This window comes from Phodopus roborovskii, unplaced genomic scaffold (genome assembly GCF_943737965.1).
Source record: "Phodopus roborovskii unplaced genomic scaffold, PHOROB, whole genome shotgun sequence".
In the NCBI taxonomy this organism is placed as follows: Eukaryota; Metazoa; Chordata; class Mammalia; order Rodentia; family Cricetidae; genus Phodopus; species Phodopus roborovskii.
Window position 1 is genome coordinate 3646877 of NW_026126514.1, and position 15847 is coordinate 3662723.

Here is a 15847-nt window from a genome sequence, read left to right on the forward strand (position 1 = left end):
TGCATGATGATTAAAATTGGCAAAATAAAAATAGCTCATTGGGGGAAAGGAGAATTAATGATCTCTTCTACCTGTGTTCTTTACCAAATTCTGGTTCTGAAAAAAATAACATGTATCAGCTTCCAAAGTATCCATATTGCACAAAAGGCTTAAGTTGCTTAAACTATGGACTAGGCCTAAAACCTTCATAATGTTCAAAATCTTTCTGTTTCACTGTAAGTAAACATCCTTAAAAAGCAAATGTTTCAAGGCCATTTCCTCTACATAAAAAAAAAAACCTTTATACTAAATGCTTTTATTTATACTTGTTAATGATTTAAAGTGTATTTGGAGATCTCTTACATGTCCTAATTTATTTTAAATAATTATTTGAATGGATTTGGTGGATGGTAAAAAAGTACAGAAAAATTGACTATTACTTTATTTAAACTATAGATTTCAGATGTATTTATTTTGTTAAGAAAAATCAGCAGAGAATTATTCCATTAGGTGTTTTTTTTTTAAACTTGAAAAATGCAGCCTTTAATTTATATTGTCACTCCTACTAAAGTGCCTGACACACAGTAGGTATCCACATGGAATATAGACATTGAGAAAATCTTTATTCTGATACTCCTGCATTAAAACAAATGACCAGAAAAAGATGTGCAAAGTGAAACCACATACTGCATATAATTAGATTTCAAAAATGAAAGAGAATGTGACAGAAGTGTGTAGCCACAGAAATGACAATCATTCATTCACTAGATCACTCATTAGCGTCTTTCGTCTGTAAGTCACTATTCTAGATTCAGGGAATGCAGCTACGAACCACGTGCTGCCTTTGGAGGCTTATCTATGTTAGAGACAAACTGAACTACCACACAGACAACAGGCCATAGTGTCCTACGGGGAGAATGCAAGTGTAGGGAAAGGGTCACGACCAGAGAGACAGCAGCGAGGACAGCGGTAAAGAGAAAGGTTAGGTGGCAGCAAAGGTTAGAGGATCGCGGTGGGCTTCGCTACAGGTATGAGAGGAGAAAAGGCCAAATGGAGAGGAACTAAAGGTATGTTTACAGAGTGGAATTGGAACTTTGGTGTGCAGTGTACTAGGTGCATTTGTAGTTTGTTTGGGGCTTTATTTTATGATTGGAACTGTACTAGCACCATCCCAAGAACACTTAAATATCACTTGTCTGTAATTTGACTGGGCCTTAACAATCTTATGTGGATTTTGCCCCTTCTAACCTTTCCTGCACATATGTTTAAATGGATGACTCATTCTAGGCTTTTGAATATGTAGTGACTTCTTCCAAAGAAGTCTTAGGGAGACATCTAGTTATAGTGTTGATGAGGACTGTAAGGGGAAGATGTTAGATATAAGCTTGTGGTAGGGGGAAGTGAGGGAAAATAAGCTAGACTCAAGACAGTCATAGAGTGCACAGGGATAGTAGCCTGAGATACAGAGAAAGACGAATCCTAGAGACTTGGGACTATTTGGACATTTTGGACCTGTTTTAGTATGTAGCATTATTTTGTATATTGAGACAACCTGAATTTCTCTTGGTCAGTAATCAATATCAAGTCTGTGTTCATTGGGAAGACATTCAAGGAATTAATATGTCATGGTGCACTGTTTACCTTTTATGTACTCATGAAGACTTAGGATTTGAAAATATTTATTAATTATCTGTTTAACATTAACACCAAAATTTTAGGTTGAGTTTTGGATCTATTAATGCCTCTTCCAGTCAGATGGGAGAGCCTGATTCTCACACCTTTCTGGTTACCTTTGAAAACAGTGCATTTGGTTTGTATTAACTTAAGCAACTGGTCCCATGACAGTGGTCTGTTATTTGGTAAAGCAAAGTGTCCCTCTGCTGGGACACTTTCATTCTTCCATTAGAATTTGCTTTCCTGGGATGCTAAAGTCCACAGGGTGCCCCCCCAACATTAGTTTTGCTCATTGGTCCTATTTCTGCTGCAGAGCCAGCAACCCAGAGGACTCCTTTTTCCTCTGTCCCATGGTCACCCTGCAGGTAACTGAGGACACATACTCTCTCTCCCAAGCACTGATCCTCCAACTGCCCGTCCTATATCATGACTTCAGATCCATTTCAGCCTGACTGAATGTTAGCAGACAGAACCCTTGAAGTCAAGGGACAGTCTTCATCACACATGGAGAGGAGCGTCTGGATGTTTAAGTGCTAAGTTTTCTCTAAAATATATTCAAGATATATGTTTATTCTATTATTGTAAATTTCAATAAATAAATAAACAAGTGAATAAAATAAGAATCCATGACTTCCTTCAGTGCTGGTGCCGGAGTCCTCTTGAATCTTTTCCTCACATTGGAACCCAAATCTGACATTTCCATGTAAAACTGATTTGTCTTTCCATTTGTTTATTAACTTACTCATTCTGGCATTCGAACATTCCTTGAGTAACCACTTGTGTGAGGCATTGTGTGACCTCAGACATACAAAGGCAATTGAACATGGCCTGTGTCTCCAACCAGTTTACAGGTGTCCCTCTGATGAGAACCTTGAATGAAACAATTACCACTTTCTCCCAAAGTAGTTTCCTCCAGACTCACTTACTTTGCCTCTTATCTAGTCTGTCTACATTTTCAAAAATCAGGTGAGCAAACTGATAAATCATATGGTCAGGGTTTCATTGTGAGAAGAAGTAAAGTGGTTTTAATTTCAGAGGGAAAAAGTATTTTTTAGATTTTTTGGGGGGGGATTATTCAGAAACAAACAAGAGTATGAATCTAAGGCCTATGGTGGCCCAGTGTGGATTATTTTGTTGCTTCATTTACTCAACTCAGGGTTCAGCCGTTCTATAGAGGCTGGGAAGAAGGTAGATGGAAGTGACCAACATCAAGCTCACTTGCTTCTGAATCTAACTGAAATATGTTAAAGCTTCGTAGAGTACCAGTCTTCAATTATCATAACTTTTACATTTAAAACACAACTTGAACCACCAAAATTTATACCTCCATCTCTTTTCAGGGAAGCGTGCATGCAAAACTAGGATGGTGTTCACACACGTGAGGTTGTATAGTCACTGTGGCTATTAAACATAATACTTTATTCTGGGAAATTTGTAAACAAGGGAATTTATAGGCTAGACATTCTGGAAGCCTAGAAGCCCAAAATCAGGACAACCGAAGATTCAGTGTCTGGTGAGAGCATGCTCACTGCTTCATTGATGATCCTTCTTGTTGCTTCCTCACAGGGAGGGGTAATGAGCAAATGTCCTTGCCTTTTTTAAGGGTAGTTACCTCATTCATGACTTAATCGCCCTCCAAAGACTCGTATCTTCATACTGTTGCACTGGAGATTCGGTTTGAACATGGGAACTTAGGGATGCAGACCTTTGGAACACAGCACAAACATCAGTAGGTTTTTTTGGCAATTGACAATAAAAAGTTTCCAGTGGAGAGGCTATTCTGCCATCTTCTCGCCCACTTGAGAGATCAGAGTGACATTGTTTTAAGGGCAGTTAAAACTGTCTAATTTGTTCTTTAAAATCTTACTCCTAAAGGTCTGCATGTTGTTATTGATTAGTAACCTTGTAGCATCACATCTCAGATACACTATATTGGAGGTGTCTCCAAATATAGGAAGGTTCCCAAAGCACAAGAGAACAGACCCTATGCAAGCCTGTCTGAACAGTCCCAGTTCATGCACAGGCATGAAGAATTTGTGCTATGGGGAGTAGGAGCTTCAGGAAAACACAGTATAAAGAACAGAGGTGTGAAGCATTGTGGAGCTTCGACTGCATCACTGTGGGAAATGGCCAGTCCAGGCAATCTGGCCCCGGGAACCTTGCCTAGTGTGAACTGTGGAGTCAGAAGATGATGAAGACGTCCCAGGTGTGCACAGAATCGCATCTCACCATCTGAACTGCTGTGCTCATCAGCTTCCTACTGTGCTGTTTCCCTTCAATCATGTGGGGAAGCTTGACTGGAAGCCTCAGGAATAAATTTGGAAATTTTTCCATATCATAAAGACACACAACAATACAGCTTATTTTGAGCAAATGAGTACAGGTATATATGTTAGCATAAACCATGTAAAAACTATCAAAACTTTTTTTGCATTTAATCTACCATTTAAAACAAAATACCAACTCCATGAACAAATGAGGCATTATAGATGTAAAGTGTTATTTAGTAAAATTTATTCAAGGTCTTAAATGATTGCAAGCATTAAGAGCATAAAAATGCTCAAAATCCTCTTTAAACCCCAATATTCCCTAACCACTGGTTTATAAAAAGAATTCAGGTTTATAGAATTAGTCTGCTTCTATTAGTTGATCAAGTTATTTAAACTAAGTCAGAAAGCCAAAGTAATTCATTCCTTTTGTGTGTATTTCCTGTCAAATATGTGTCGTCTATTTTAAAGAACCTTTAAATGAAAAGCTGAACTGCTGGAATGTATCTTGTCATTAAAAGAGAGTGAAAGAAAACCAAACCGTGTCTCCATACTTGTGTTCTCATCCACACCCATCTCAGATGATGATGGATGGTGCTCTGGCAAGGCTTTATAGATTGGCAGGAGGCAACTCTTTTTTCCCATGTTCACCGTTTGCTACTTTCTCAAGTATTTCTCGCCGTGTTCTAGAGTCTGGATAGTCTTTTCTAGTTAATGCTGGTGTCTTTCCATGCAAACATGTTCTATTCATTATAGAAAGCAATAGGAAGTAATGCTTTGGGTTGTTTTTTTTGTTTTTTAAGTTATGACAAGTTCTGACTGGTCCTGAATGGTGGGAAGAAGCCCTCAGTCCCTTCCAGTCCTCAAGTATGACTATTTAAGTCATAAATAACTTGATGCCACTTCCAAATGTTTTGCTCGTTCAATGTTGTCATAATTGCCAGTTGAAGCTCAGTGTCATAGGTTGGCAAGTTACAGGGAAGGAAATGGGATGAATGTACCGGACAATGCTGCTTCATTTAGAACACTAGTGATATAAATGATATAAATCGTGGTAACCAGTGCCTCTATGTGGCATGCCCCATGCTAAGCACGTTTGATTTAGCCCTCCCGATACTTCATGATTAATGATGTCCACACATTTAGTTATTTGGTATAAAAAATGTTTTTGTATGCTGGGGATGATATACATATTTATAATATAAGTATTTAAAATATGCAATTTGAGGACTAAAGAGGTATGTGAGTTATTATATGTATTATATTTGTATTTCATAAAATGCAGGGTATTGAGGAACAAAAAACTATTTTTAAAATGTATTTACTCTTTAATTGAAGATATGTTACAGTATTCACTTAACATCTATATATGTGTTGCTAAATTCCCTGTCTCTGTTAACTACATACTGAATAGTAATCCAGGTCAACACTGGAGAAAGGGCTTTCATTTTAAAATACGTTTCTTATAAAAATTCTTTAGGAAGAAATGATAGCTAAATTAGCACTTGAAAAAGGCCAAAGAAAATTATATACTATACATAATTACGCCTCATTATGACCTCTGCACATTTTCCAGAAAAGTTAGGCATTAAAAACACACACAACAGGAACACCTTAAAGGTCAGAGTCTGATGAAAGAAAAAAAAGCAATAGTTAATTATGGACGAGATTAATGTTCGAGTAGGAACATACATTTTTATCATTATATTTTGCTTGAGAAATACTTTACAATATGACATTGCCCACCCATGTGCTTTATTTCATATCTGAAAAAAGCAGTAGAAAGAAACAAATTTATAAAGTAAAAATATTAATTAAATTTAATGTGATGAAATTAGAATGTGGGTTTTGCTGTGGTTCCTAGCATCCATTTTGTGAAGTTTTTCTTTACACAGGGCTGTTTTTCCCAAAGGCAGTGAGGTTTTAATAGAAAAGCTGAGATCTACAATTCCTGAAAAACTTAACTCAAATGTCCTCCCCATCTTTGAGAGACATTTTCTGTACCTCTGCGTTAGGGAGACTGGCTCCCGCCCCGGCAAGCCTGCAGCCGCGACCACTGAACAGAAGAGACAAATGGTTTTTGTAACTTCATTTGAAGGGAGTCTTGATCTTACAGAGCATAGAATTTCATAAATAAAAGTATTGCAACTTTAACCAAATAGATTATTAATATTTTGTTCAGTATCATTCCCCCTCCACTTATGCATGCAAGCAACTACAAAAAAAAGTAGGCTTTCATTTGAAAATAAATTGCGTACATTGTGGATTTTTGACCCTAATTACTTCATTGTATATGTCTTAAATAGGGAAATGCCTATATTCTTTCGCATAATCATCGCCCAATTGTTAACATCACAAATGTCAACTGAAATAATGTTTTAGTTTAATTATCTTTCTAATTTTGTTAGCTTTCCTAATAATGTTTTAGGTTTTGAATTCAAGTATTCTCTCTCTCTCTTTTTTGCCTCCTTTAATCTAGAAACATTTCCCCAGCTTTTATTCACCTTGCTATGACAGTAATTTTTGACAGATAGGCTCCCCTTTTAAAACAGATTATTTCTCAGTGTATGTCTGGGTCTTTCATTGAGATTAGGTTGAGCTAGGTTGAGCTCAAACATTCTCATCCAGGGAACTCTATAGCCAGTGTCACATTTGGAGAAGTATAGTGTCCATAGTGTCTTCCAACATATTAATTTTGATATTTAAAATAGAAAACACTTTAAAGTTAAATAAATATCCTACCCCCTTCAAATTTTCTTCCATATTAAGCACCTATTGATATTTCTTGTCTAACTAAGTTTTGCCAAGATGGTTGTAGAATTATAATTTTCTAACTTTAACACTGTCCACTTTTGTCAAGGGCATCTTGTATGTCACATGAAGATCTCCCCCTTCATTACTCTTTACCTATTTATCTTTACCTTTCCCCCAACCCTTCATAACTCACAACTCACATCTTTTGTTCACTCATATTAGCCAATGAGATTTTTTTTCAATCTAGTTCTTGGATTCTTGTGATACCTTTTGTTTGTTTGTTTGCTTGTTTGTTTTTTGAGACAGGTTTCCCAATATCTATGGAGCCTGTCCTGGAACTTGCTCTGTAGACCAGGCTGGCCTTGAACTCACAGAGATCCACCTGCCTCTGCCTCCCGAGTGCTGGGATTAAAGGCATGTGCCACCACCACCACCCTCTTGTGTTATCCTGTAACCAATTTCTTGTTTTTGATCTAGAGGAATCATTTTGCTCCTCCTGCATGTCACAACCTTAGATAATTTATAAAGTCTCTTTGGTGTCTGGGGAGATGGTACCCAGGGTTTGATGCACACTCTCTAAGTGTTCTGTCACTGTGCTGTACCCAGTGTACTCCCTGCCCTGTATCCCACCCTTTTCTCCCACCATTGCTCCAGGGAGCCTCCACTCTGTAACAGAATGGCATTGGATAACACAATGCTAGCTGTGTTTACTACCTCAGGCATACTCTTCCTTTTGAGGCTTTAAACTAACAGGGCTAAGAGACTTGTATATGTACATACATACATGCATGCGTACATACAGGCAAATACAAAGGCATGTTACCACATATATGAGTATGCATATGCGACACACACACTTAGTTTAGAAGTTCACACTACTATACCAAGTTCCAATCCATTTATTTTGGCATTTCTAATCCTACACATCAACATATTTGTTAATTTGCTGAATAAAATAGAATAATGTCGAAAACAGTATAATAATTGCTTTAGAACAATTACAGCAAGGAAACCTATTTAAAAAAAAAAGTGGGATTCATTTTATTAAGCCCTTCGTTTTTTCATGTACCCCATCATGCTTCACACTGACGGTGCCTGGTTAAACACTGGTATTCAAAGTTCACAACTTAATTGGGTTGTGGCCATTCTTGTCCTCATCTATTTCCTCCCTTTAATATGGTTATGGCATTCATTTGAAAAAATTAAACTAAGTTAAATTATTTTGACTTTCAGTACAGACATTTTTCTTCTTTCTCATTATTAATGACCTAATTTTAACTTTTGAATATGTTAAATAATTAACATGATTTTCAAGTTGAAACTCTGCAAAAATATATACTCGAAATGTTATCACTTCCTTCTTTTGTTCTCCTATCTCATGCCCTCCCAGGCTTTGTCTGTACACAAATTCAGTATCCCCTGCATATTTTTCTTCTCTTTCATAATGTCCCTTCTTTGTTGTCCAAAAATTATCATGTTCTGTGCATATTTTACCGTATAGTTTTTAGACCTGCTATTCTTTGCAAAGAACTTGCCTATGTGTCACAGACTTTCCTTGATGTTCTAACAGAATACTTACGGTCATAACTTTTTTACAGTCTTTAAAGATGGGGAGAGAGTTTCCTCTCTGCTCGTTTATTTTTGAGCCCACCTTTTCATGCTTCACTCTTATTCTCCTCCTCTTTCTCATAAATACATTCCATGCACCCCACCAATGGCTGACAGCTTTCCCAAGGACTAGAAATTGCACAAAACATCCCAGAAAGACAGGCCATTTAAGGTGCAAATGCATCCCATTACCCACTGGCCAGGCCACATGCATGGGACTAGATGAACCCATAACAAGAAGCAGACCATGTAGGACTAGCTATACCAGAGCAAGGGCCACTTTCCAAGAGGCGTGTCAGAGGCTGGGTACACTGCCCACACCCCTATTTCTGTGTCCCCATCCTTCGCTTCCACAGCTCTTATGAGTTGTGACTCCTCTGCTGTCTATTGCTCCCTTCACACCAAACAAAGTGCTCAAGCAAGGTTCGTTCCAAAACTACAATCCATTCAGTGGCAAACAAGCCTCTGCTGTTGGAAATGTCCTAAAAAATGATTTCTCTTTTGATTTCTGGAGGATGGTGTTCTCTGTGACAGGTGTGTCCCTATTCCCTGTCCACCACTAGCATTCTCCACTGTGGTGTCTTATGCATACTTTCCTCTCTTTAACTGTGCTTCCTTCATCTCCATAAATCCAGCTCACTCCCAGCCATCTACGGCCAACGTTTTCATCTCTAAGCTTGACTATCCTCAGGAATCCCAGGTATAAGCCTGATGCTTTCTTTAAATCCTCATGCTTTAAAGTTAAACACGCTTTTCACTATTTTCTTTCAATTCTCATCTTACAAAATAATACCATCTTCCCTTTGTTCAAGAATCAACCTTGGGGTATCTCTGATATCTGTATCTCCTTAGTTGCCTAAATGTGACCAGGAAAGTTCTGGTGGCATTTTTATTAAGTGTGAAGCTGTTTAAATATCATCTGTTCTCATTGCCACTTGATGTCAACATTCCTGTTCAGTGGCAAAACTGTTCTGAATCTGTAGTTATTTGGGAATCACTCACAATGTTTTCCATTTACTGGCCCCAGCCATTTCAATTAACCAAGTCCCTTCTGAACATCTAAGGACATGTTCTGTGGAGCTAACGGCATACTGATCAAGCTTGAGCAGGTCCTTCTCCCAAAGGCAGTTTCCTGACTTTCCAGGCACACACACTGACCAAATGGAGAATGGTCCAGCTTAGTGGCTTCCACTCTGTAGTTTTTAAAGACACACTGGAGAAGCTTGTGAACAATAAGGGTATCTGGTCTCTACCATGATTCTGATCAACAGACTCAAAACAGAGTCTAAATTATAAACACGCCAAGTTATCACCTGCCCCATGTTACACTGCTCCCATTTTCTGGATTGTGATAGGAGCACACTCTGGCACTGTTTTGTCTCCTAGACTATCCTCAATTTGAGATCCTCCTGCTTCTACCTCCTGAATGGAATCATAAGTGTGTGTCACTGTGCCCACTTAGGAGCTCTTTTTTCATCTGTATTTGTATACCAATAACTTCCAAATGATGTGTGGTACTTTATAATTAAGCTTACAATAAAAAAAAATCTCAAGCAAGGGACTGGAGAGATTGCTGTGGTTAGGAGCAGATGCTGTTCTTACAGAGGACTCACATTTGAGTCCCAGCACCAAAATCAGGCAACTCACAAGTGGCTCTAACTGCTGCTTCAGGGGGTCTGACAGCCCTCTGGCCACTTGTGTGTTTGTGTGTGTGTGCGCGCGCGCGCACACACACACACACACACACACACACACACACACACGATTTTTTTTAAAAATCCAAAGGAACTAGAAACCTATTAATATAACAAAAACGTGTGAGGCAAGACATAAAGGTGAAAGGATAATTATAGGTAAATCAAGATCAAGGAAAAGTATTGTAAATATAAAAAGTCTCTCTGAGCTTCTTGGATATTGCCATTGAGATGAAAGTGTGATCACAAGACCATTCATTAATAAAAGGAGTGACTTCCTGCTGCACCTAAACATCAAGGGCATTTGTCTTATTGTCCTTTATTTAAGAGTCATTCATGGCCAAACTGATAATATAATTTAGACTTCTGGACAAAAAAAAAAAAAAAAAAAAAAAGAGGTCAACAACCCACTTCTTAAAGTCATCTTATCCTAGAACTAAGGGTAAACATATTTGTCTGCATCTTGGAGAATCTTGAAGATGAAGGAATGGGGCCATCATAGTGATGAAAGATGAGTAATAAAGATTTAAAATTGAGATTACTGTCCATTGCACTCACAGATAGTCCACACTATCTGCTGACTAAAAAAAAAAAATGTAATGTCTAGATGACAAAGAGGCTATTTCCTTGTGAAAAATGAAAGTGTTGTCAGGCATTTTTAATTTAATGTTATGTTTATGGGTGTTTTCTCTGCATGTATGCAGGTGGAACGTATCTTTGTTTGGTCTTGTGGTGATCAGAAGAGACCAACAGATCCATGGGAACTGCAGGTACAGATGGTTATGAGTCCCCACTGGAGTACTGGGAATCAAACTTGGGTCCTCTCCTCTGCAAGAGCCACACATGCTCTAAACCACTAAGCCATTTATTTTTCAGCCCCTGTATTTTTTTGTTTTAGTTCAACATTGCTTCACTTCTGTAACAAGGGGCCAAATGAATGTTTTTTAAAGAGATCAAAGGCAAAGATCAGTACCTGGACTAATGGCTGATGGGAGCAACAGAATCTTGTACTGTCAGGAATGAAAATGATGGGCTACTTCGAAAGGTCTCATGGACAAGAAGTATTAAAGATCTGCCTTGATCACAGGTGATCTATAACATTCCCCCAGTATAATGTTTACTTTGATGACCAACTGCCTCATAACCATAGCCAAGAATCACAAATTATTTCCCCTCAGGAAATAAGTACGCCAACATTAGGAAAGAAACACAAACAGGCTAGTACCACATTATCTATCTGGATATCCAAAATACAGCTGCTGAACCTGGTCATTTGGTTTATGGAGAAATGATACTTATAACTTCTCTTGATGTAAGTTAGCTAACAAGTTGAGATGTTTGTCAAGCATTTTCACCTGCATACAGGAAAGCATGCCATCAACACATGAGTGCGAGCTACTTGTCTTTTTTATTTGTTTACTAAATAAAAAAAATGAATGACTAGTGAGTGAGTGAATAATGAATTACTGTTTTTCTTAATTTTAAGTTATAAAGTTTCAACTCAAATTGTGCAAAGGCAGAAAACTGAGCTGAACAGTCAAAGAAGAGATGGGGATGATCTGTGCCTGTTATCTCGAAAGGTTGTTTTGAAAGTCAATCAAGGGAATTTGGAATCATGCCCTTGGGGATTTCGAGATAGGGACTGTCGAAAATGGGCAGGCTCCATCAGCTCTTGGCATAGAGACACAGACAAGACAGTGCAACACTCTGCTTAGAATTCTCAGATTTAAAAACAAAAATCATCTCAGTAGACTGAAAAGTGAGAGCTGCCGCTCCTTCCGCTTCCCATTTCTATCTGGCTTCCATTTGTGGACAGACATGGGATTGGACTCTAACGAATTGCTGATCTTTACGGTTTTGTGCCAACCTTCCCTTGTATATTGCACATCAGAGTCCACGATGCCATAGCTTTTACTCACATCCTGGCACATACAAAGTAATGAAGTCGTTCTGCAGAGAACCTGGAAGAAGCAGCTTGTTATCACTTCCACACATAATCCGTTTTAAAGAGCCCATGAGGACTGACATGCCAACTTCAGCTCTGTACTCTCATGTCCTTTAGAAGCTCAGGTCAGTGGTACACAAAATAAAACAGTACAAAGCAGCTATCAATCATTGCTCGTGCATCAGAACTAGTTTTAATCATTTTAACATCCAGGATAGTGGTCCCTGATGCCATGCTTAAATATTTCTAGAAGTAATGCATACATTACCTCTATTGAGAACCCATCCTGTGGTGGGAAGGTGCAGAAATACTTACATAACCCAGTTCACTCTCCACTCTACAGTCTGTTTCTGTGGGGTTTGAATAGGTATGGCCCCATGGACTTGTATTCTAATGCTTGACCCATAGGGACTGGCACTATTAGAAGGTGTGACCTTGTTGAAGTAGGTGTGGCCTGGTTGAAGGAAGGGTGTCACTGTGGGCATGGGCTATGCCACTGTGGGACAGTTCACCTGCTATTGCCTGCAGATCAATGCAGAACTTTCAGCTCCTCCAGCACCATGTCTGCCTGCATGCCGCCATGTCACACCATGATGATAATGGACTGAACCTCTGAAACTGTAAGCCATCCCCAATTAAATGTTTTCCTTTATAAGAGTTGCATGGACATTTTGTCCCTTCACAGCATGGAAACCCTAACTAAGACAATTACACACTCATATGCATGAAAACCAAGTCCCACAACTATCTTCCAGAGTCATAAATAATACTGTTTGTTTGGTTGATTTTTTTTTTTCATGTAAATGAGGCAAAACTTTTCTGTCATTTTTTTCTTAGGGATTTTCTTTTCTCTTCTGTATTTTATTTTACTTATTTCAGTTCTCTAAACTCACAATAATTTCTAGATTTAAAAAATTAAGGTTTGCTACTGGGGAAGGAACCCAAGGCTTAACAAATGCTAGGCATGCACTGTATTCAAGTCACACATCGCAGCCCGTCCTCATGTATTTTTATCACGTTTATTTACTTTCTCTCTCTCTCTCTCTCTCTCTCTCTCTCTCTCTCTCTCTCTCTCTCTGTGTGTGTGTGTGTGTGTGTGTGTGTGTGTGTGTGTGTACAGAAGTCAGAAGAAAACCTTTGGGGTATTGGTTTTCTTTACCATATAGATCCTCGATCAAACTTAGGTTGTCAGGCATGGCAGTAGGCACTTTTATCCACTGATATGTCTTGCTGACCTGCATCCATGTATTTTTAAATACAGATTATCTTTTAATCCAACAATTCACATATATTTAACACAGAATTTAACTCACAATTTGATAATTAGTATCTGCATCTCCACAGTTTTACTAGAGTCCATCATTAATTCCTTGTAATTTTCTTATACATGGAATTAGCTGATACCAGTTACATATGTTTAATAGATAGCTCTGAAAATAATGTGAATGAGGTACTCAATGACAAAAAATCAGCAAGATTAATACAGGCCATAATTGTTGCTGAGTGTTTATAATGTGAGCTATTTAACTCTTATAACAGTGCAACAGAGAATATAGTACCAGTTCCACTGTATAGAGAAGGAAACTGAAGGTATTGAGATAATTGATTATCTGTACCAGGTCATTGTTGGATTCAAGTATATTAATTTCCTGAGTGCTATTACTTGGTAGATTAAGGCAATAGTCCATAAAAATGATGAGGGTCACACTGCCTTACACCGTGAACACCATTCTATTTCCTCTTCTAGTTACCCTAGTGTAGATGCCTGTTTGCTATTTTATTTTGTTGCTTGTTTGTTTTTTTGTTTGTTGGTAGCATGTCTCACTCTGTAGTCTGGGCTAGCATTGAATTTCTGGCAATCCTCCTGCCTCAGCCTTCTAAGGACAGGATTTACAGTGTAAGCTATAATCCAGCTCTTACTTTGCTTTAAAATGGACATTTTAAGACTGTTTCCCTATAAAATATGGTTTGTACTTAGAGTAAAAAATTAACAACTAGAAGTTACACATTTAAAAGCAACAAAATCTAGAATAATCAATATAAAAAGGGACTTTTATCTTCAAATTTTATCAATTACTAACACAAAGAGATAATGCACCTCAAAATATGCTACTAGGTATGATAGTGCAGGTCTATAATCTCTGTCCTTTGGAAGGTGAGGAAGGAACCTTGTGAGTCTGAGTACTGAATAGAGTCCCAGGCCAGTCTGGAGTACATAGTGAAACCATGTCTCAAAACAACAAATGCTTTGATAGTTATTTTTTTTTTTTACTGTTTATTACAATCATGTTCTTTTTTTAGAAAATGTTACTAAACAAACATATAGCATTTACTATGCATATAATTATTCTTCGAGGCTAGGAGTTTTCTAAACATGAGCCCATGAATTAGACACTACTTTAAACATGGTCAGATTGGGCAACAAAGAAATTATTCAATGTGGCCAAGGCATTGGAAACAATAAAGGGCTAAAACTAGAATCAAAACCTGAGCACCAGAGACCAAACATATAATCTGTTACTTGTTGAGCAATGAGTTACTTAAGAAATGTATGGTGTCTTTGAGTTTTATTGCATGGTTTCAGAGACACCATGACCATGGAAACACTTATAAGGAAAACATTTAACTGGGTGGCTTACAGTTCAGAGGTTCAGTTTATTATCATCATGGTTGGATACGGTGGCAGGCAGGAGACATGGCGCTGGAGAAGGAGTTGAGAATTCTACATCTTTGATCCACAGCAACAGTGGATTGTGACACTGTAAGGGGCTAGAGAATATATGGGACCTCAAAGCCCACCTCCACAGTAACACACTTCCTCCAACAAGGCCTCACTTACTCCAATAAAGTTATACCTCCAAATAGTGTCACTCCTTGGGTGATGGAGATGCCATTATGTATATATGCTTCTCATACTGGTTAATGAATAAAGCACTGTTGGCCAATAGGAAAGCAAGATAGGAGGGACTAGGAGACAAGGAGGAAAGAGTAAGTAGTAACGAGAGAAGATGGAAAGTCGGGAGAAAGCAGTATGTCGGCCGGCTCCCCGGTAAAGAAATACATATATCAGCAGAAATGGGTTAATAATTAAGGCAGAGCTAGCCGATAAGAAACAAGTAACCAGGCCAACAGCATTGTATCAAATACAGAGTCTCTGTGTATTATTTGGGACTGGCGCGGGCGGCGGCAAGACAAGACCAGGTGGCGGGCAGAAAACTGTACTCCTTACACTTGGGCAGGGGGCATCTTCTTTTGAACCATGGCAAAAGTGTATTCATTAACATTTCCAAAGTCCCCATAATCTATAACAGTCTCAAATTTATTTAAAAGTCTGAAGTTCATAGTCTCTGCTGAAATTCATGCAATCTCTTAACTGTAATCCACTGTGAAATCAAAATTAGAAAACATATCACATACTTCCAACATACAATGGCACAGGATATACATTACCATTCCAAAACATAAGGAAGGGGACATGATGAGGAAATACTGGACCAAAGCAAAACCTAAAACCACCTAGGCAGACTCCAAACTCTGGATATCCGAGTGCGATGTTGAAATGCTCTTCAGGTATCCAAGTCTTTTCAGCTTTGTTGACTGCAACACACTTCTTTCTCTTGGTCTGGTTCCATTCCCTGTTAGCAGCTTTCTTTGGAAGGTATCCCATGACTCTGGTTTATCCAACATCATGTGGTTTCCAAGGCAATCCAGACTTTAACTTCATAAGCTCCCTCAGTGGCCTCTCTAGGCCTCTATTCAGGGACAGCCTTGACACACAACTGGCTTTGGTGACTTTATTTAATCACAGAGGCAAACTCCATATCCCTCTATTCTATCCTTAACTCCAGAATCACATGGCAGAAGCTGCCAAGTTCTGCAGCTTACTGGGGCTGGAACATGGGGCCCTCATTCAATTATATGGTTTT